The sequence below is a fragment of the Lithobates pipiens genome, unplaced genomic scaffold, assembly GCF_037356315.1.
Source record: "Lithobates pipiens isolate NorthernLeopardFrog02 unplaced genomic scaffold, aLitPip1_a1.2 Scaffold_3, whole genome shotgun sequence".
Taxonomy (NCBI): domain Eukaryota; kingdom Metazoa; phylum Chordata; class Amphibia; order Anura; family Ranidae; genus Lithobates; species Lithobates pipiens.
The window spans coordinates 78,164,808-78,189,537 of record NW_027507790.1 but is presented as its reverse complement, the minus strand read 5'-3'; positions in this window follow the sequence as shown (position 1 = coordinate 78,189,537).

Here is a 24,730-nt window from a genome sequence, read left to right as displayed (position 1 = left end):
GTTCCTGCCGATCAGAAGTTCCGAAAACATTTGTGCGACCGTGTGTATGTAAGACAAGTTTGAGTCAACATCCGTCGGAAAAAAATCCACGGTTTGGTTTTCAGAAATTCCGATCGTGTGTATGCAGCATACGAGTGTTTTTCAGGTTTTTAGTATCTATTGATGTCTGTGGTCCCATTTGGGAGTCACACATAACAGGAAATAATGGGGAACTCTCAACAGGGACATAGATAGCCCCTGAAAGCCCACCCATACCAAATCTAAAACAAACAAAAATAGTTTTTCTTCTGTTGGGCTTTTACATGTGAAGTTGTTAGGCTATGTAAAGTGAATTGTAAAGCAAAGGCCAATTTTACTGTTACAGTAAAAATTGGCACTGGCACCCAGTGCCTGAAAACAGCACTGGGATAGCACTTGCAATGCATTAGAAGATCAAGTCAAGCTTCATAATCTCCCACTCTCAATTCGCCTTTTTCTTTGCAGTGAATTAAGGGAAAATAAAAGAGAGATTTCAGATGGTTGTTATCATTATTATAAAATATATTTCAAACTGAACTGAATTTTTATTCAGTCTTGTCTTTTTATATTTCCCAGGAATTATACTTTAACCACTTCAGCCCCGGACCAATAAACACCCTAAGGACCAGAGGTCTTTTTACAATTTCGCACTGCGCTGCTTTAACTGGTAATTGCGCGGTCATGCAATATTGCACCCAAACGAAATTTGCGTCCTTTTCTTCCCACAAATAGAGCTTTCTTTTGATGGTATTTGATTGCCTCTGCGATTTCTATTTTTTGCGATATAAATGGAAAAAGAGCGAAAATTTTGAAAAAAAAAATATTTTCTTCTTTTTGTTATAAGAAAAATCAAATAAACTAAATTTTAGCCATACATTGAGGGCAAAATGTATTCAGCCACATGTCTTTAGTAAAAAAAATGTCAAAAAGCGTATATTTTTTGGTTTGCGCAAAAGTTATAGCGTCTACAAACTAGAGTACATTTTCTGGAATTTACACAGCTTTTAATTTATGACTGCCTATCTAATTTCTTGAGGTGCTAAAATGGCAGAGTAGTACAACCCCCCCCCCCCCCAAATGACCCCATTTTGGAAAGTAGACACCCCAAGGAAATTGCTGATGGGTATGTTGAGCCCATTGAATATTTATTTTTTTGTCCTAAGGGATTGAATAATGACAAAAAAAAAATGTTTACAAAAAGTTGTCACTAAATGATATATTGCTCACACATGCCATGGTTATATGTGGAATTGCACCCCAAAATATATTCCGCTACTTCTCCCGAGTATGGGGATACCACATGTGTGGGACTTTTTGGGAGTCTAATCGCGCACGGCACCCCGAAAACCAATCACTGCCTTCAGGATTTCTAAGGGTGCAAATTTTTGATTTCACTCCTCACTACCTATCACAGTTTCGAAGGCCATAAAATGCCAAAATAGCACAAAACCCCCCAAAATGACCCCATTTTGGAAAGTAGACACCCCAAGCTATTTACTGAGAGGCATGTTGAGTCCATGGAATATTTTATATTTTGCCACAAGTTGCGGGAATATTACAAACTTTTTTTTTTTTTGCACAAAGTTGTCACTAAATGATATATTGCTCACACATGCTATGGGCATATGTGAAATGACACCCCAAAATACATTCTGCTGCTTCTCCTGAGTACAGGGATACCACATGTGTGGGACTTTTTGGGAGCCTAGCCGCGTACGGGACCCCGAAATCCAAGAACCGCCTTCAGGATTTCTAAGGGTGCAAATTTTTGATTTCACTCCTCACTACCTATTACAGTTTCGAAGGCCATAAAATGCCAAAATAGCACAACCCCCCCCCCCCCCCAAATTACCCCATTTTGGAAAGTAGACACCCCAAGCTATTTGCTGAGAGTCATGTTGTCTGAACGAAAAAAAAAGAGATTGATCGGTGGGTATGCCCACCATTAGAATACCTCCCTTCATCCACCCACTTCTAATGATGGACATACATGCACCATTTATATATGCCGAAGCATGGAGGCATCCTCCCGCAAAAAAGTTATGCATGCATTGGAATTTTGACCGTATGTACGCGGCATTAGGAGCAAAATCGCTCCTCCACCCCTTATGCCCCCATGCTTCGGCATATATGCTCTTTTTTTTAACTGTAGTGGTGAAATCACCTCCTACAGCGTTGGAGTCGCGGCTTTATGTATCGTGGGAGCAAACGCTGTTGCTGTCAAGATAAATAAATCCACGCTGCAACTATATGGTGTACCTGCTAAGCAAATTATGGTTAACGTTAAAACAAAGTAACATTACAGTATAACAGTAAAACCTTACCATACCATACCTGCAAAGCAAATGCCAAAAAAACAGTAAAAAATAAAACATTTTTTAACACAACCTGTGCCTAAAATATATATATGCCGAAGCATGGGGGCATCCTCCCACAAAAAAGTTATGCCGTGTACATACGTTCAAACTTTCCCACGGGCAAGCCCTTCGTCGGAATTTTGACCGTATGTATGCGGCATTAGGAGCAAAATCGCTCCTCCACCCCTTATGCCCCCATGCTTCGGCATATATGCTCTTTTTTAACTGTGGTGGTGAAATCACCTCCTACAGCACTGGAGTCACTGCTTTATGTATCGTGGGAGTAAACGCTGTTGCTGTCAAGATAAATAAATCCGCGCTGCAGCTGAATGGCGTACCTGAAAAAATGAAAAATGGTTAACAATAAAACACAGTAAACGGTAAAGTATGAAAAATTAGAGAGAAGAGAGAGAGAGAACAATAAAACGACAACTATTTTTGGTTTTTATATTTTATATTTTTTTTTTGTTTTTTTTATTTAACTTTTTAATTTTTTTATACACTTTTTTTTGAACTGTAAACTGTAACAACTGTAACATTTTGGGTCTCTCAAAATGCGATGGCATCTTGGGAGACTCTGTGTTAGTGTACCTAGCCTGTGAAATGCTGTACCCTACGCTAATACTTCACTAGTGTGTGGTAGCGTTCAAAACACTCACCAAGGCAAAGACCAGGATTGCCAGGACAGCGTGGACAATAACAACGGGTGTCACGCCTAAATCCGCGCTTGGTACAGACACAACATCTTTTTTGGGGGGCTCATTGGGTAGGGGTACTCGGGATGGCATAAGAATAATGCCTCTCATGCAGCCGGCTTACTGCATTTGGTTGGGAATGGTGAGGTGCAGAAACGTCTGGATACAGAAGCTCTGTGACAACCTCTCTTTGGAAGAAAAGAAAGGTTAAAGTCCCGCCTGAAGTTTTGTATAGCACAAAAGCATTCAGCAAAGCCAATTGAAATAAGTAAGCAGACACTTTTTTGTACCAGCATCTGGCCTTACGGGAAACTAGATACGGCGCCAACAACTGGTCATTGAGGTCCACCCCTCCCATATTTTCGTTATATTCGTGGACACAGAGGGGTTTCTCCACAATACCAGTCGCCGTAGAAATTTGGACCGTCGTGTCTGCATGAAGGGAGGTAAGAACTAAAACATTCTTATTATCCCTCCACTTCATAGCGAGCAAATTATTACACCGATAGCAGGCTCTCTCCCCCAGCCTAAGACGGGAATCTACAAGCCGCTGGGGAAAGCCCCGGCGATTAGGTCGCACGGTGCCACATGCTCCAATCTGATTATCAAACAAGTGACTAAACAGTGGCACGCTGGTGTAATAATTGTCCACGTACAAGTGGTACCCCTTTCCGAATAAGGGTGACACCAAGTTCCACACTATCTTGCCAGCGCTTCCTATGTAGTCAGGGCAGTTCTCCGGCTCTACGTAACTATCTTTACCCTCATAAACCATAAAGCTCCATGCATAGCCTGTGGCCCTGTCACAGCACTTATAGAGCTTGACCCCGTATCTGGTACGCTTGTTGGGAATGTACTGTTTGAATGACAAGCGACCAGTAAACTTAATCAGGGACTCATCAACGCAGACAACTTTTTGGGGAGTAAATAAGTCTGCAAAACGTTGGTTGAAGTGGTTTATGAGGGGCCGAATTTTGTAGAGCCGATCGTATTCAGGGTCTCCACGATGACGACAAAGTTTATTGTCACGGAAGTGCATGAACCGCAAGATCTGCTCGTATCGTTTCCTGGACATGGAGTTAGAGAACATGGGCATGTGGTCAGTCGGATGCGTGGACCAATAAGCCTGCAACGTCATGAATTTATGTGTGCCCATGTTGAGGGAAAGGCCCAGAAAGGTCTTAAATTCGGAAACCGTAACTGGTTTCCAATCTCTGGCAGGGGAAGGCAACTGGGGATTAGCGGCGATGTGTTGACCAGCATATAAATTGGTTTGGTCCACAATAGATCTATAGAGATCTTCCGTGAAATACAGAGAATAAAAATCAAGTGGCGTAAAATCATCTGTATCCACCTGAATACCGGGTTGGGCAGTGAATGGGGGAAGTACTGGTGCTGCAGGAGTGGTGGGCCCCCAATCAGGATTGGCGAATTCTGCAGGAAGGGCACTATGGGAACGACGGGCCTGTCTTCGTCTTCTTCTTGGTGGCAGCGGGACACTACTTGTGCTTGCCACCTCACCAGCTTGAACTGCACTTATGTTACTCGCCACGTCACCACGTGATACTGCAGTGCTGGATGTACGTCCAGGGTGTACTAGGCCGCTGGTGCTTGCCAGTTCACCAAAAGGATGAGTGGCGCTAGTACTGGCTCTATACTCCATACGAGGGACTTGCGGTTCCTGCACCTCAACAACATCAGAAGATCGGGGTCGGGTACGCCTGACGTTAGCAGGGACCTCATCTTCGTCGTCAGAGCTATCTGACATGGAGGCGCTGTCCTCTACAGGTTCGTATTCTGAGCCTGAATCTGACAGATCAGTGTCTTCCTCTTCACTATCTGTCATGCTCAGAAACGTGTAGGCCTCTTCACTAGTGTACCTTCGCTTTGCCATTTTGGGCTCTAAATTTAGGGGTATACTAGTGAGACTCACAGGTAAAAAAGCACCTAGCCTGTCAGCGACTGTATAAAACGCTACAAAAAAAACTGTTAGCGATCGCAGGGATCAAGCCTGACTCTGCGAACGCTGCAGTTATGTGTGTTGTGTTTTGTAAGTGACAGTGATCGATCGATACTGCACTTGGGTGGGCTGGGCTGGGCGGAGGGGCAAAACGCAGGGGCTAGCAGGTATCTGGATTGATCCTGCTAACAATACGTTTTTTTAGAACCCTAAATTGCTGAGCACGCTAGTATAGATCTGATCAGATCAGATATTGATCTGTTCAGGTACTATACCACTAAGGGAGGTGTATGCTTTGCGCGTGGGTGTTAGCGGTACTGGCACTAACCTAGCACTGCCTGGGGCGACGCAGACCCTTTCTGACCCTAAAACCAAATTGATATCACCCGCCGGGTGATCAGGGGGTTAAACCTTTATTAGGTAATAAATGGCGGGTGCCCTGATGCTATAAAAAGCGAACTACCTAACCAGTGTCACCCGTAACACTTATACGGTGATCACTGGTGAAAGGGTTAACTAAGGGCAATCAGGGGGTTAAAACCTTTATTGGGTATTTATATGGGGGTACCTGACGCTATATAAAAACCTGACGGGGAACCTAAATAACTAAATAACTAACTGGCTAACCAGCGTCACCAGTGACACTTATACAGCGATCGCTGGTGAAAGAGTTAACTCTAGGGGCAATCAAGGGGTTAAAACCTTTATTAGGTTATATATCGGGGTACCTAACGCTATAAAAACCTGGCGTTGAACCTAAAAAAAAAACTAGCTTCCTAGCGGGACCAGTGACACTAATGCAGCGATCAGAAAAACGATCGCTTAGTGACACTGGTAAAAAGGGGTGAAAGGGTTAACTGGGAGGGCAATCAAGGGGTTAAACCTTTATTGGGGGGGTAGGGGGCTTCCCTGGACCTAAAGGGGCCTAACACTAGCTGCCCTGACACTTTTTACAGTCACAACTGACATTAAATGCAGTGATCAGTAAATAAATGAACACTGCAATTAGTGACACTGTGACTGGGGGGGGGGGGGGGTGGGGGCCGATCGGGGGGGTGATCGGGGGGTGACTGGGGTGAAATGTGTGCCTATGTGTACCTATGTGTCAGTGGACTGTTGGTGCACTTACTTGTATGTCTTCACTCCGCGCTGTCCGGTCAAAAAGACCGACACGAGGAGTGTGACATCACTTCCTCCTTCCTGTGTTTACATTTTCACAGGGGAGGAAGCTTCTCATTGGCCAGGAGCGATCTAGAGGGGATGGCCAGAAACCAACGGCCATCCCCTCATCACGGATCGCTCCTGCAGCGAACCGGACCGTCGTATCCAGCGGAAGGGGGTCCACCCGCTGGAAGGCAGGCACGTACATGTACGTGCTTGTGCCTGCCTGTGCCATTGCGATGACGTACAATGGCAATACGGCGGTCCTTAAGTGGTTAAATAAGCTGAGACAACGATGATCTAGCTTGATGCTTTCCGTGCTCATAATTAAAGGTGCATTCCAGGCATGGTATATTTTTACATAGTTACAGTGATCCAGCTTGGACAAATGTGTCTACCATACCAGGCTGAAAATCACTGAAGCAGACACCACTACTTCAGTGATCTCGGCTTGATTTCGGGTCCAATGCAGAGTGTTCTCTGATTGGACGAGGTGGAGAGGCAGGGCAATGACATTGAGCTCCCAACCTCTTCCAATTAGAAATTTCTTTACATTCATTGAGAAAATGCAAAGCATTTTTTGAATGGTACCCATGCTGACTGGCTGACCTCCTACTGATGAGTCATCAGCTGACAGCAGGCTTCCCCGCTGACAACTAAATGTAAAAACAAGAATTGCCAGAAATAAAAAGAATTGGGCAAAACAGCGTGGGGTCTCCCCAATCCATACCAGGCCCTTCGAGTCTGGTATGGATCTTAAGGGGAACCCCACGCCAAAATAAAAAAAAATAAATGGCACAGGGTGCACTCCAAAATCCATACCAGACCCTTATCCAAGCATGCAGCCTGATGAGCGAGCAACCCCCCCCTCCTGAAACATATCAGGCCACATGCCCTCAACATGGGGGTGCTTTGGGGTGGGCATGCTCTGCCCCCCCCACTCCAAAGCATCTTATCCCCATGTCGATGGGGACAAGGGCCTCTTCCCCATGACCCTGGGCTGTAGATGTAGGAGTCTGCTTATCGGAAGCCCCCTTTAACCAGGGTTCCCCCAGGTCCGGCCCCGCATTTGAATGAGTATGGCGTACTCCTCTTCCTCTTGGTTGACAATGGAGCTACATTGGGGACATTGTTTTTTTTTTTTAATAAAGTAAGTGTCAAAGACTCTTGTACTGTTTTTATTCACTTTTACACTTTTTTGGTATACTCATTCACATGGGAGGGCGGGATCTAGATTTCAGATTCAGATTAGCCCCCCCCCACCCGCAGACCCCCACAACCACAGCTCAGGGTTGTGCGGAAGAGCCCCCATGTTGAAGGCATGTGGCCTACTATGGTCCAGGAGGTGTGAGGATGCTCGCTCGTACCCTCCCTTTCCTAATCTGCTGAGCTGCATGCTCAGATAAGGGTCTGATATGGATTTTAGAGGGGACCCCAAGCCATTTAATTTTTACAATTTAGGAGTGGAGTTCCACTCCAAATTCAATGCCGAAAAGGACATGCTGTAGATTGGGGGGACCTCACATAGTTTTTTTTCATGATTTTTCTTTTTTTTTACATTTAGCTGTTAGCAGGGAACCCTTCTGACAGCTGATGTTAAGGATACACAATTTTTCTTCAAGTTCTATACAATAAGGTTAATGGACATGTGGAGCCTAGGGAGTAATTTTTATTTACCTCTGTATTACAGATCAAGGAACCATTTATCTGAAAAGTTGTACATCAAACACTTTCTGCGATAGGGCTACACAACCTTCAGCAGTCACTGTCTGCATTCTGGCCTCTGTGCTATAGACATCTGTATTTCGAGGCTTCTCATTTACACAAATACTAAGGCTGCTGGGTGCTGTGGGACATGGAGGAAGAAATGCTCAATACAGGTCCTTTCAGATACAAAGATCATGAGAATAGGGGCATGGTGATATTTGCTCCTTAGCTCCCATTTTCCCCTTCTTTACCGAGGAAGCAAGTTTATTTAAAATAATTGAACAACGTTATAAGCAACTACTTTGTAGACAGGGCCAAAGGACATTGGTATTTCATTTGACGACATATATAGTATAGTGGTCCTGTAATTTATTAGTGTGAATAACGTTACTATAACTGAGTCAGAAAAAAAAATCTGGCTCTGTTAAAATAGTCTAGACTGAGACATATTTGTTGTTTTGTAATCTGCTTAAAGTTATGAACTTAATTAAGCAGACTCACTTATCCTGTGGGTTTACATTACCAAAAATAATTTAAATAAAATAAAACCAAAAATGATGTAGCAATATATCATATAATTTCATACAAAATATTCTTTCTTCTCCTAAATACATTTTAACGTTTTTTGTCAATGACACATTTTGTAATTAGATATATGAGGAAATCATTTTCCAGGGCAGCTTTAGTAATGTGTGACTTTTTAGCAGCTTGTGAATCAGCTGTCAGTTGCTAGAGTTTTGCTGGCAACACTGAAAAATCTTAGGATTTAATAAAATTGTGATTTATCAATTTATTTGCATTAGTTGCTCCTGTTAGTGTGCTGCAATGTGCTGCAATGTGAAAATCAGTTGCAAACTCATACAAATGGCATGGGGTGATGGGCTATCATGGGGAACTTGTACCAAAGCAAAAAAAATGTAAAAAAATTATTAGTCATACTCAGGATGAAATGCGTCAGTGGGGCACGGCCAAGAGGCAGGGACTGTAGCTGAAGCCTCTGTTAGATCAACAGCTGATGTGGTTGATCTATGTGGTGTGTGTACCCCCTAATTTTAATATTGTGTTGTGTCATGGAGTGAAAGGTGCACCTGAAGGGACTGGCAGGAGGGAGGAGAACGGACAGAAAAAATTAATAGTAGGCGTTTGAGCTGCACTATTTTTTACACATGGTCACATTTCTTCAAAAATGTTGGGAATAATGATGTAATCACAAACTTCTTTTCTTTATATAGAAATGCCGTCATTGCCTTCTGGTCCACATTTGAACCAGAAAATGAAAGGGCATTGAAAATGTATACAAGGGTGCATTTGAGTATATAGATTGCATGTCATGTGTTTCCCTATACCCAGAAGTACCTGAATTCGAACTGAATGGCAAGGATCAAAGCAGCAGAGAATTATTGATAAAGGTCAGTTAAAAAAGCAAAGGGAGACTAGCACAGAGTAACGATGGGTTTATTTAATTTTTTTTGACAGAATTGCTTGACCGCAATATTGAATTTTTATCCCACATTTTGATATATTATTATTATTTTGCTAATATAGAGATGTTAGAAACGAACAACAACAAACAAAAGCTGTTAAATTTTATTCCACTAAAAAGGGTTTAACAGGCAAACTAGATAGATGCAATGCTTTAAAAAGTATCTGTAACAAGTGAGTCAAGGTTCCCTTTTGGCAAAGCAGACTGAAATAATGTAGAAATTTCTCTTACTTGCCAATCAAGCATCTGTGGAAAAACAGCAGGTTTTTCACTTTTATAACAGTTTATAACAGTACCGCAGCAAAATGAAATTTCTAAAGAAAAATATGTCATTTAAAAATGCTCGCGGCTGTAATGTATTGCCGAATCCCAGCAATATACCATATTTATTGGCATATATCATGTACTTTTTCCACCTTAAAATCAGGGGGAAATCATGTGTGCATGTTATACGTTGAGCAACTGCCTCGGAGGGGAAGGAGGGAACAAGCGCCGCCAAAATAGACAGAGCTAAATCTCCAGTGTACTTGTCTCCGCTCGCAGTCACACCCAGTCCCGCCTCCTAGCATTGACGTCCAGCCATTGGAGCGGTGTTATGTCCATTATAGGAGCAGGGCCAAGGGGCGGGACTGCAAGCCGAGCCGAGTACACAGGAGATCTGGCTCTGTCTATTTCGGGAATAACAAGGCTACAGATGTGCACTGATCATGCTGCAAAGAAGGGCAAGACTGCAGATGGGCAATGATCATGCTGCAAAGAGGGGCAAGACTGCATATGGGCACTGATCAGGCTGCAAAGAGGGGCAAGACTGCAGATGTTCACTGATCATGCTGCAATGATAGGCAAGGCTGCAGATGGGCACTGATCATGTTGCAATGATGGGCACGGCTGCAGATGGGCACTGATCATGCTGCAATGATTGGCTAGGCTGCAGGTGGGCACTGATAAGGCTGCAATGATGGGCAAGGCTGCAATGATGGACACTGATCAGGCTGCAATGATGGGCAATGGCGAGTCTGCAGATAGGCACTAGTAAGGCTGCATTGATGGGCACTGACCCTTATTTTGCTTCAAAATTCTTTATTTAAAATATAATTTTTTTCCTGGATCCTCCCTCTTAAAATGAGTGTTATATGCCTGTGCGTGTTACACGCCGATAGATACAGTAAATACGTTTCTTTTTAAAATGGCGTGGGGATCCCCCCAAAATCCATACCAGGCCCTTCAGGTCTGTTATGGATTTTAAGGGGAACCCTATGCCAAAATGTAAAAAAAATAAAAATGGCATGGCCCCCCCCCCCTCCTTTTTTTTATATTTTTCGGGTCCATCTGCGCCGTGATTGAAGAAGGATGGACATCCCGGGACACTTTTATTTTTTTATTTTTTAATAAATCTTCTTATAGCCTAGGCCATCTTTATGTAGATGCTAAAAATGTTACTCACATGTTGGTGTGGTGAAAATTTAAATACAGTGAAGGTAACAATAATAAAGTGATGTGAAAAAAAAGAGAATAAAACCTGCATCAATAACAGTGATCTCTTTGTTAAATTGCATCTTTATGTAGAGCAACAATTCTTTTTTCTCAGATCCTCAGAGAGATCTTTGCCATGAGGTGCCATGTTGAACTACCAGTGACCAGTAGAGTGATAACACCAAATTTAACACACCTGCTCCCCATTTACATCTGAGACCTTGTAACACTAACGTGTCACATGACACCGGGGAGGAAAGATGGTTAATTGGGCCCAATTTGGACATTTTCCCTTAGGGTGTAATCACTTTTGTTGCCAGCGGTTTAGACATTAATGGCTGTGTGTTGAGTTATTTTGAGGGCACAGCACATTTACACTGTTATACAAGTTGTACACTCACTACTTTACATTGTAGCCAAGTGTCATTTATTCAGTGTTGTCACATGAAACGCTATAATAAAATATTTACAAAAATGTGAGGGTGTAAGATACTGTATATATACTAGACTGTATACATATATCAAATACACTGCCTGCACTGACTCAATGTAGAGTCTACACTGAACATCTAGTTTACACTAAATGCAGAATAAAAAAAAAAAAGATATATATATATATATATATATATATATATATATATATATATAGACTGTATACTGTATATATATATATATATATATATATATATATATATATATATATATATATATATATATATCAAATACACTGCCACTAACTTACCTGCCTGCCTAATCTAGCTCACTCTATCCCCGTCCACACACTATTCACGGCCGCTATGTAAGCAGCTTTATATAGTGTGGTGCGTGGACTTGGTCCCCCTGAGCCACAATTGGCCAAAGGCACCCTGGCTCTCTCAGCAGAGCATGGTGTGATTGCCTAAAACATGCCGCTCAGGTGCAGAGGCATCATCATACAGTAATTATGGGGCATTCCGCGGCTCTAGAATTTCTCACAAACGCCTCATATGTTCGGTTCATTTTAGAACAAACGAACATCAGATGTTCGAGTCGAACTTACGTTCTACTTGAACTGCGGACTCATCCCTACTTGAAACTACGGAGGCAAAAAAAGGACATTTCTGGCAATACATGGACTACAAATCAGATCAGCATTTATTAAAATATGTGAGCAACAAATTAGCAATAATAACATTATTTGGGCAGCTAACAGGCAGTACTAACAATATGGGGTTGATTTTACTAAAAATGGCCAGTGCAAAATCTGGTGTAGCAGTGCGTGGTAGACAATCAGCTTCTAACTTCAGCTTGTTCAATTAAAGTGGTTCTAAAAGCTGAACGTTTTTTTACTATGCATGAGGGTAAAAAACCTTTTGGGTGCAACAGCCCACAGCCCTCCAATCCTTACCTGAGCTCCCTCCAATCCAGCGATGTTCAGGATAACCTCAGCCAATGAGGAGAAAGCAGGGGCTGGGGATGGGGGGGCAAGCCGCAGCTTTATGTGTCTTATGGACGCATAGAGCAGTGGCTAGGGAGCAAGCACGCAGTAGTGCCCCCAGGGCAAGCTGCCTTCTCTGGGGCACTGCTCAAGGGAGAGGAGCCAAGAATGCCAGCAGGGAACCCGAAAGGAAGAGGATTGGAGCTGCTCTGTGCAAAACTATTGCACAAAGCAGTTAAGTATAACATGTTTGTTATTTTAAAAAAACAAACAAAAAAAACCCCAAAGCTAAAGCTTTTGCTGCCAGGCCCCGTGCTTCATTTTGTACACTCGGGTGGCAATGGCCAGACCCTTTTTGCAATTTTTCCTTTGTTTATTTTATTTTTCACTTATAGCTTACAAAGTTTATAAAAAATCCGCAAACCCAGATGTTTTTTAGCTACCTACAGATCAGGCATTTTGCCCAGACTATAGCCCCGAACTTACAATTTTCCCCACCCTCTCTGTTCAAACGGATCATACTAGAGGGGCGAGACTGCAGGGGTCTGATATCGGACATATACCAGCTTCTAAATGCATACCCGATGAGTACGAAAGGCAAACATGCTTACATGACAAGGTGGGAGAGAGAGTTGGGAGAACAACTCCCCTTGGATGCATGGCAGCCAAGAGTTCCATATGCACTCTTTATAAAGAAAACTCATATAAGATCCTCTACTTTTGGTACCAGACCCCAGCAGTGCTCCACAAAATCTACCCCTCCACCTCTGACAGATGCTGGCGATGCCAACGCGACAGGGGCTCTCTCTTTCACATCTATTGGACGTGTCCCCTAATAGCCCCATATTGGACTTCCATCCAACAATTACTGGCCCGCCTCTTTGAAACTCCTATACTTTTTACCCCAAAATTCTTTTTATTTGGCCTTTCTCAACCAAAATTAGCCAAACCGTGCAAGAAGCTGCTTAGACATATACTCACAGCAGCTCGCTGTAAAAATTACCCTCATCTGGAAAAAAATATCCCCCCATCCCAAGAAGCCCTGTATACCAGGATCAAAGACGTTTGAACTTATGGAAAAAATTACGGCCAGAATTAGGGATAAGCTGGACGAACATAACGGGATCTGAGAGCGGTGGTATCTACGGGATGACACACAGTAAGCAGGTACGGGAGCAGGGACGGCTGTCTATCACCCTGTCCATACCTTACCCTTTTCCCCCTTCGTTTCTCTTCTTCTCCCCTTTTCTCCCCCTCCCCTTTTTTTTCCTTTTCTTTTTCTTTCATTCTCTTTCCCCTCTCTTCTCTCCTCAACTCTCATTTCTGTCATTCTTATGCTGCAGACTATCTCTGCAAGGTTATATGTGAAGTATTGAACATTGTCCCGAGACTTCCTTTAAAGATACAGCCTACAAATGACAAAGCTTGCATGCATAGTTTACCTTGGGATCTCATAGAATACAGGCTGTGTACAATGTTCATTCTCATACTTGGTACTGTTGATTTCTGCACGACTGTGTACTGTTAACCTTGTGAGATTACTAACAAAAACTGTTACTTGAAAAAAATAAATAAATCTGCAAACCATATATTTTCTGAAAGCACATGATCAGTAGAATAAAAATAAGGTGCTACTGATTTCTAAGGTCCCACGATATTTGCGCAAATGTTTATCAAAACAATTTTTTGCTAAAAATCCACTCAATCATGATTAGCAAATAAATACACAGCAAATTTTACAAAATTCCTACTAAATATAAAAGCTTAATCTGTATTGAGTTAATAAATAACAAATATTTGTAATTTTTACATTGCACTTTGTTGCAAAATGGTGAAAATCAAATGTATATAAAAAAATCTGAAGGTTTTATTTTTTCCCTTCCATAATTTGTGAAAAAACCCCCAAATCATACATTTTCTAAAAGCATATGACCTCTAAAATAAAAATAAGGTGCTACAGATTTTTTAGACCCTGCGGTTTTTGCGCAAGTTTTTATCAAATTCCTGCTAAATCCCTACTAAATGTAAAAGCTTAACCTGTATGGAGTTAATAAATAAATGTTTGTAAATCTTAAACTGCGCCTTTTTGCAAAATGGTGAAAAAAAAAAATTTCTCTGAAAATCTGGAGGTTTTCATTTTTCACTTACAGCTTTCAGAATTTGTAAAAGACCACCCAAACCATACATTTTCTGAAAGCACATGGCCAGTAAAATAAAAATAAGGTGCTACTGATTTTTAAGGAAGCGCGATATTTGCACAAATCAAAACAATATTTTTGCTAAAAATACATTTAAATCATTAATAGTGCACATAAACACAACATAACTTACAAAATTCCTATTAAATTGCTACTACAGCATCGTTCACATGTGGCATTATAAATCGTACGCCCATGGGGGGGGGGGCATTTTTACCTGCACAGGGATTCACAGGTGTTCCGTACAGGTAGTCCCATTTATGTCAATTGGGATGCAACAACTGCACAGGCATAGCTGCTGTTCCCAGTCTGACATCCGTGTGGGTGTGGGTGTGGGTGTGGGTACGTGACCCTGAATGCAGGCAGTGTGAGCACAGGGACATGCATGCAGACCTACATGGATGTAAAATTGGGAGCAACGGCTCTGCTCATGCAGTTGCTACATCCCACATAACATCAATGGGACGGCCTGCACAGAGATGCACTGTAAAGGTACACTGTGTATGCCCTGTGTGAACAAGGCCTTAGGCCCCTTTCACACAAGCAGTCCGATCAGGTCTGCCTGTCTGTTTTTCAGGCGGGCCCAATCGGACCACCCATTGTTCTCTTTGGAGAGGCTGATGTAAATGGACATGTGTCCATTTACCCCCGCCTGCATCTGATCTAGTCCAGTCCGCTAAAAACAGATGGATGGGGATTCCGTGGAGGGGTGAGTGTAGGGGGGGTCCTTCACCGTGGAGGGGTGAGTGCAGGGTGGGGGTCTGTCACCGTGGAGGGGTAAGTGTGTGGGGGGTCTGTCACTGTGGAGGGGTAAGTGCGGGGGGGTCTGTCACCGTGGAGGGGTAAGTGCGGGGGGTGTCACCATGGAGAGGTGAGTGCGGGGGGGTCTGTCATCGTGGAGGGGTGAGTGCGGGCGGACCTTGGGGGGTCTTAGTATGTTTGTGTTTTTTTATTTTTACATTTGTTTTTGTTTTTTGTTTTTTGGGGAGAGGGTCTTTGGTAAGATATCAAACCCCCATATATCTTTTTTTGAGACAGAGAAAGGGACTGAAGATAGTTCCTTTCTCTGTAGCACTTTTCATGAATTCATGGTGCATGGAATCTGTATAAAATGATAGTCTGATACATTCTAACACTTGCTGTTACAATGATCAGTTGTCAGTGGATATAGACGCGATCACTGCCTATATCCATTGTACAGGGTGGGGGGTTGGTAAATACATGTTTACCAAGCCCCAACTTCACCCCCACCCACACCGCCCCCTCCCCCCTCCATGATCCACAGCCTGACAGCTCAGTGCAGGGAGAAGGTGCAGGCGACAGAAGGGAAGGAGAGATGCGCCCAGATCAGAGGTGTGGGGGCAGTATGGGGGGCTATCTGACCGATGGTGGGGACTCATCTGGGTCACACCAAGCCCCATGCAGCACCTGAAGCCGGCGAGAGTGGCAGAGGAGGGATGCCGTCTAATGATGGGTCCAGTTTGCGGGGAGGGTCAGATCAGGTGTGTGGGGGGAATCAGTGCTGGGAGGAAGAAGTGGGGTGAAGGGATAGGAAAGGTGAGTGGGGCAGTTTTAGGTGGAAGGGAGCAGCGGTGGGTGGAGAAGCAGGGGTCAGAGAAGCGGCAGCATGGGTGTGAGTTATAGAATTGTTCAACAGAGTCAATTCTGATATAAGCTTATTGTCATTGAAGTGACCATAAGCTTAAAGCAGAGGTGGAAGTGAGGTCCGTGCACCGTACTGACTTGGCCACCTGGGGCACTTCTGTAGATCTGTACGGTGTATGGTGGAAGGGTGGAAGGAACCACTTTAAGCTTTGACAAAAAAAAATGGAAGCTGATTGGTTTTTATGCATGCATATTACAAAAAATAAATAAAAAATTGAGCTTTGAGGGTCGTAGCTCAGCGACCTGAGGTCATAGAGACAGACTGGGGGTTAGGTAACCTAAGCCCTTGTACACACAGTCGGACATTCTGCTAACCAAATCCGTTGGATTTTGCCTGACGGATTGTGTCTGAAACTGTTGCATACACACAGTCGGACCAAGTTGTCGGAAAATCCAATCGTTCAGAATGTGATAACGTTATTTCGTTACGACGGGACTACGTTCACGCTAGTAGCCAATAGCTTTGGTGTAGGAATTTGATCTGAGCATGCGTGGCACTTTGTCCGATTGGAATTCTCTACACATGATCGGAGTATGTCCGATCGGACCAGTTTGTCAGAAAATATTTCCAACAAGTTGGAAAATTGGGTCCGACGGATATTCCAACGGAAACAGTCCGATGCATACCACACACAGTCGGATTATCCGACAAAACGGTCCGATAGGACACATTCCGTCGGAATCTCCGACCGTGTGTACAAGGGCTAAGTCCTACCCCACCTATGGTTTCAGAGATACGAGGCTCCTTGCTCAGCCTGTCAGAAGCTACAGAGCAGCCAGTTTAACCTTCCTGGCAGTATGAATATTTCATATTTTTGATGCTGAAAGCGGTACAATTATTTTGCATAGAAATTTAGCGTTTTATATTGTAAGCCTGTAATTCTTAGGAATAACTCACTTAAATCTGTCCAAACAAGAGTCTAGTAGACATCCCCGTTATGATAAAGTTTGAAAAACAAAATGATAAATTATAATATAATAAATAACTATAAATAATAAATAGGGTTCTAGTTTATCGGGAGCAGTGACTGGGAAGTGGTGAGAGCTCATAACGCACGTTTTGGGTCCCGCTATATCTGCAGTGCCATACCTGTTCGTTTGGTGAAAGTTTGCTGTGATGCTTTTTTATTGATGCTGGCATTTTTTAGTCAACATGTGAGTTGATATATTGAAGTGATATGTGTGGTGTTTGAATAAATTTTTTAAACGTTATCACGCTATGTGAAGCATTGTATTTTCACTTTTTATATATGGATGAGCCTTGCCTGAACTGATCGAGAGGTAGACCCAAGGGGTGTCTACACTGCTTTTTTGCCAAACACGAAAGTGGGAGGCAACATCAGTCGGTGAGTGCGTTTCTATTGGGCGAGGTGTCACAAGCACATTGGTGTGGTGGAAGTCTGAAGGATTTTTTTTAAAACCGATTCCCTTCTGTGATTTTCAAGATTCTGTTCAATAGTTCTTTTTATCACTGTATCACGGAGTGATAGATTGGATTATTTCACATTTTGCACATTTATTGTATTATGAGCGCTACTTAAATTATCTTCTAATATCTTTGCAGTACACGATTTGGAGTATAATTTATTTGTTTATACACATTATTTTGTCTTTTTTAATGGTCGTTTCTATTACATCTATTCTGTATAACCTTCCCCTTAATTTCAGAAATAGGTGGCTTTCAGCTCCAGAAATAAGCCTTCATTTTAAAGGGTATTTTCTTGCATCTAATCTTTTTTTGGACATTAATTATTTGTACTGCAAACCCAATCACAAAATCTTCATAAAAGCTTTATTATATCAGTGTGTTTTCAAAAGTAATTTTCAATATTTTTAAATATGCATATTTTATTTAATACCACATGGTGACCCTTCCATTAACCACTTGCCCACTGCGCACCTTTACCCCCTTCCTAACCAGGCCAATTTTCAGGTTTCAGCGTTCTCACACTTTGAATGACAATTACTCAGTTGTACAACACTGTACCCATACTGTATGAAACTTTTGTTCCTTTTTTACACAAATAGAGTTTTCTTTTGGTGGTATTTAATCACCGCAGTTTTTTTTATTTTTTGCGCTATAAATAAAAAAAGACAGAACATTTTGTTAAAAAAAATAAATACATTTCTTTGTTTCTGTTATACAGTTTTGCAAAGGAATAATTTTTAGTGTATATTATTTGGTCTTTGTGACGGTTATAGAGTCTACAAGCTATGGTGCCAATCATTGAAAATTTCACATCTGATCACATCTGATCACACATGAAGCACTGATGGCCTATCTGATTTGTTGATACACTAACAAGCAAGGAGAGTAAAAATACCCCCCCAAATTACCCCTTTTTGGAAAGTAAACAGTCCAAAGTATTTAATAAGAGGCATAGTGAGTTTTTTGAAGCTGTAATTTTTCCCCACAATTCAATTCAATGCAAAATTAAGATTTTTTTAATTAATTTTTTTACAAACTTGTCATATTAACAGGTTATTTCTCTCACATAGCATACGCACTCTTGCAACTACACCCCAAAACACATTCTGCTACTCCTCCTGAGTAGAGATGGGCCGAACACTCCCCGTTCGGTTCACACCAGAACATGCGAACAGGCAAAAAATGTGTTTGAACACGCGAACACCACATCTAAAATCTATGGGACACGAACATGAAAAATCAAAAGTGCTAATTTTAAAGGCTTATATGCATGGTATTGTCTTAAAAAGTGTTTGGGGACCTGGGTCCTGCCCCAGGGGACATGTATCAATGCAAAAAACTGTTTTAAAAACGGACGTTTTCTGGGAGCAGTGATTTTAATAATGCTTAAAGTGAAACAATAAAAGTGTAATATTCCTTTAAATTTTATACCTGGGGTTGTCTATAGTATGCCTGTAAAGTGGCGCATGTTTCCCGTGTTTAGAACAGTCTGACAGCAAAATGACATTTCTAAAGGGAAAAAAAGTAATTTAAAACTATTCGCGGCTATAATGAATTGTCGGTCCAGGTACAGGTACAAAATTTAAAAGAATATTACACTTTTATTGTTTCACGTTAAGCATTATTAAAATCACTGCTCCTGAAAAAACGGCCCCGAAAAAAAAAGACCCAGGTCCCCAAACACTTTTTATGAAAATAACGTGCATATAAGCCTTTAAAGTAGCACTTTTGATTTCCCCCATTAAACTTTTAAAGGGTGTTCCGCGGCTTTTGAATTTGCTGCGAACACCCCAAATTGTTCTATTCAGCGAACAGGCGAACACTCGATGTTTTATTTGAACTTACATTTGACTCAAACATCGTGGCCATCCCTTCTTCTGAGTATGGTGATACCACGTATGAGACTTTTCACAGCCTGGCAACATACAAGGGCCCAACATTCAGGGAGCACCATCGGGTGTTTTAGGAGCATAAATTACACTAATTTCTTGACTAGAAGAGAAGAAAGGATTGATCGCACATTTGAATCCAAAAGATGCTGTATTGTCACGAGCCAGACAAAATTGCAATGATGATCAGTTGACAATTTTCACACGAAAAGTGTGAAACTGTGCTTGTTCCCGCACAGTTCTTTTCACTCCCTGGTTATCTCTCACCTGATTATCTCTCGCCTTGACTACTGCAACTCCCTCCTCATTGGCTTACCTTTAAATAGACTATCCCTCTTCAGTCCATCATGAATGCTGCTGCCAGCACCTTACAAATCGCTCAGTGTCTGCTACCCCTCTCTGCCAATCCCTCCATTGACTGCCACTCGCCCATTTAATTAAACTCAAAATACTAACAATGAGTTACAGAGCCATCCACAACTCAGTTCAGCTACATCACTAGCCTAGTCTCAAAATACCAACCTAATCGCCCACTTTGTTCCTCCCAAGACCTCCTGCTCTCTAGCTCCCTCATCACCTCATCCCATATCCGCCTCCAGGACTTCTCTCGAGCCTCGCCCATTCTCTGGAATTCCCTACCCCAATCTGTCAGACTGTTTCCAAATTTGTCCACTTTTAGGCGATCCCTGAAAACATTCCTCTTCAGAGAAGGCTATCCTGCCTCCATCTAACAACTGCATTATTTTCTCCATTAGCTCATCCCCCACAGCTATTACCCTTTTGTATAACTTGACCATCCCTCCTAGATTGTAAGCACTAACAAGCAGGGCTCTCTGATTCCCCGCTGTATTGAACTGTATTGTAATTGTACTGTCTGCCCTAATGTTGTAAAGCACTGTGCAAACTGTCGGTGCTATATAAATCCTGTATAATAATAATAGTAGCAATGTAGGGCACTGATGAGCACTGTAGTGGCACTGCAGGGCAAAGATGAGCACTGTAGTGGCACTGATGAGTACTGTAGTGGCACTCATAAGCACCGTAGTGGCACCATAGGGTACTGATGGGCACTGTAGTGGCACTGATGGTCACTGAATAACACTGTAGTGGCACTGTAGGCCATTGATGAGCACTGTAGTGGCACTGATGACCCTGTTGGGCACTGATGGGCACTGTAGTGGCACTGATGGCACTGTAGGGGCACTGATGGGTACTGTAGTGGCACTGATGGCACTGTAGTGGCACTGATGGGCACTGTAGCAGCAGTGATGCCACTGTATGAGCACTGATGGCACTGTAAGAGCAGTGATGGCACTGATGGTACTGTGGTGGCACTGTAGGAGTACTGATGACACTTTTATGGCACTGTAGGATCTGTGATGGCACGTTGATGGCACTGTAAGAGCACTGATGGCACTGTAGGAGCACTGATGGCACTTTGATGGCACTGTAGGAGGGCTGAGGGTTAAACAGGATTGTGCCAGCTCGCACTGCTGTGGTGTTTCTCTCACCGCTCCTCACACTGATACAGCGTGTGAGGAGAGGAGATAGAAACACCTCAGCAGTGCGAGCTGAAGCGTCCATGATGCCAGTTTGTTGATAAGGGCTCGTTCCGTCATTGGATGGAGCGATCATGTGGTAAAGGGCCACTGGGATTGGCCTTTTACCCCAATCCGTGATGCACTGGGTCCCGAAGATCCAGCTATCACAGACACTTCCGGTTGCGCACCCCAGGGGGTGCCCGAGAAGCGCGAGCATTGGGGGGCCGCAGTCGGCAAGTAGTTGAAGTCCATTAAGGATAAATGTCAAGCAGCCATTGCTGGAGTGCATGCATGTAGATGGGAAGTGGCTGCAGGAGGTTGGCAGCACTGAGATGCAACAGTGGATGAAAGCATGGTTTAAAAACAAAATGTCATTCATCTAGGGTTTCCATGTTTTTTTCTTTAACAATTTAACAATAAGCTAGTGAACAGTAAAACACTTATGTAGCGCCACCTCTTAATGAGCACGTGCTATATATTTTTGAAAATAAATATTCCTAAAACCACAGCTGGGTTTTGGGGCTAATTTTGCTAAATTATGGTTTCAGTACCAGTCTAGCTGGATTGCACTGAGTTCTCCTTGGCTGCAGGTGTCGCTGTCACCGCCGGCAAGTGGCAGAACACAGTCTAGTTGGGTGTATTGAGTGCCATCCTTGTCTCGGAACCAGCCCAATGGGAGTGTTTTCCTGCTGTGCATTCTGGGAGGTGGTATTTAAGGTACTGTGATCATGTGCTTCGGGGTTCCTGTCCAGAAGAGATTTTCTGTTTGGTCCTGGTCCTCCTGACCAGCCCCCATGGCCCTCCTGGCATGGGGTGTGGATCCATGCAATTCCGAGCCTCGGGGCTGGATAGCCCAAGGCGAAGCAACTGCAGGGACAGGCCTGAATGGATATGAGGCCATAATGATTCAAAGGTGGTCTGGTGCCATCTCCTCTAGGGAGAAGCCCAGCAACTGGAGAAGCATCTAGGGGAGGACTCTTCGGGAGAAGGCCATGCTTAAGGCTGGTTTCTCAGAACGAGCCTGGAGGCTCAGTTGAAGGACACTTTGTGGATCTATATTCATACAGTATCGCCGGACCAGCTGAGAGATACTGGTACCGTATGATAGTTCTCCAAATTTGTCTACGTCCCTCCTCAGTTACATCCAAGTCTGTGGCAGAGACTTTTGCTTTTCAAGTGTTCTACATCCAAGTCTGTGGCAGAGACTTTTGCATTTCAAGTGTTCTACATCCAAGTCTGTGGCAGAGACTTTGCTTTACTTAACACTCTGTCGGCTGCTAGGCCTAGTGAGAGGAGGTCTATCCGGAGGTTGTGAGATTCCAGCTGTGAAACGTTTATTCTCTGGATTTTGCAGTTCAAAAAGTACCTGAACCTGAGGTTCCAGTGTCAGTTTCTGCATCTCTTTGGGCCATCTACCACAGGAACCCCTAGACGGAGGCGAGATCAAAAAGGTAACGGTAAGCCCAACAAACCCAGCAGCTCCTTTGGGTGGGGGGGGGGTCAGTGCTACACTTACATACCATACCTCCCAACAGCAGCTGGAACAAGTCAGGGAGAAGATGCTGGCACCGGCGAGGGATCCTGCAGGTGTCTGACCGTTTGACCATTGGAACATGGGTAGGTATTACTGCCTTTATTTCTGCTTTAAACTTCCTGTTGGTCTTAAATTGTGTTTGGAGATCAAGCTGTCCAATAGGAAAGCTTGAGAGGCAGCAGAGAGCAAGGCTAGGTTTGCCTATGACAGGAAACAGTGAGCTGAAATTTGCATATACCAGCTGCCTGTATTACAGGATCTAATAATTATTTTGCTGTTTTCACTAAAAGTAATGTCTGCATTTTATTATTTTGTTCAGTTTAAATTAAAAAGAGTTTGTAAATAGTTTATTTACAAGATTACTGTTTTATAGAAATAGAGTTAATTTCTGTTATTTTCAGAAAGTACTGTAAATAGTTTTATGTGAATTGTATTTTATATACCTGATATACATTCATGTTACAGTACTTTAGACGAAAGCCTGGAATGTTTTGCATAGCCCTGATAAAGATTGTTCTGTTGGATGGAAAGGCTTGGCATCTGGCCTTTTCAGCTGCTTCATTCATATCATGTTTGGACACAGCTGCTGGACATGGCTCTACACAAGATAAAAGAGAGTGAGATTTAACATTTTAGCAGCAGGGGGGAAAGGCATTAATTCTTGTGCAAACTCTGGAATAGGTGACTGCTGCTCGATGTTTCAGACTGTCTATTATTGCCATCCTAAGCAAAAAATTGCAGTTGATCATCATGTCCATAGCTAGAAAGGCCAACGCTTTTTAAAAACAGGTCATAAGACCACTAACCACCATCAGCAGTAGCACCAAGAAGAAAACTCAACCTGTTACGCAAAGCAACCAGTAAGATTGGATGATGCATTAAAAAAAATAAGGTTGATCAATTAGTTTCTCAGTGTTTGTTCACATTTTTTGTAAATCGGACCCACATTTACTTGCTAGTTTATTTATACCTGTCCATGCTTGTTTGTTTCTCTTTTAAGTTATTCCATAAGTCTGTCTAATATTCTAAAGTACAAACGTTCATTTCTACCATCCTGATAGACTATCATATAAAATGATAATTAGAGATGAGCTTTGGGATCGGGTCGATAGTTGGACTAGGACTCTAGCTATTCACCGGTTCGAGAAAGCAGCAAACAAATCGGATTGTGCCACTATAGCTACCAATGATGCAAATCTTGGTCTTTGAACTGCAGCCAGATGATATAGAAAGGCCAATAACAGGGGTTTTGTAATGTACAACCCTCTAACTATATGCAAAGGTAAGTCTTTTGTCAGTTTGTGTGTGAAGTTGGAATAAATAGTGGCCTTTGACAGAGCATTTAAGGGACAGATAAGTTACTGCAATACAGTGTTATATATATAGTATATACAGTCCCACCAAGAGCCTACGCAACAGCCCAGGCAAAAATGTCCACGCTGGGCCAGAGATTGTGTCCGCTCTTCAGGGGCAGGCTGAGGGATGAATAATTCTACACCATCTTGTGCAAGGAAAGGTTGTGTTTGAAAACAGCATCAACCTGTTGTCTGCCTTTTGGCAGTGGAAGTTCACACACTTGCATTGCATGACAGGCAAGCTGAAGGTGCAGGGGTTTCTAGTTAGGTATCTTGGCTTCCTGAATGCCCTGCAACAGGCCAGAAGAGTGCCACTCCAGACAGACATACACAGCAAGTGTTCACAGGGCTGAAATTCACCAGCAGCACAAGCTATCTGCCAGCTGCCTGAAGTGAGATATGCCTACATGCCAAAACTCAACACTGGCCATGCTGCAGTGACTGGACTTATCACAATGGGCCCTCAACAAGTGTTTGCGAGAGTATAGGACAGTGATGGCGAACCTTGGCACCCCAGATGTTTTGGAACTACATTTCCCATGATGCTCATGCACTATGCAGTGTAGTGGAGCATCATGGGAAATGTAGTTCCAAAACATCTGGGGTGCCAAGGTTTGCCATCACTGGTATAGGACAAGGAGAGGTTCTAGGGGTCTGGAGTTCTTTTTACCATGCAGCCCCTGACTCAAGATGCATGTACGATCTTGTCATATTTTGAAGCGACAGCTAGAATGGTGTGCTGTGATGAGGCAAAGATCAGCTAAACAATACCTCGGGTGTTATGTAGTTACATGGTAGGTGAGGTTGAAAAAAGACACAAGTCCCTCAAGTCCAACCTATGTGTGTGA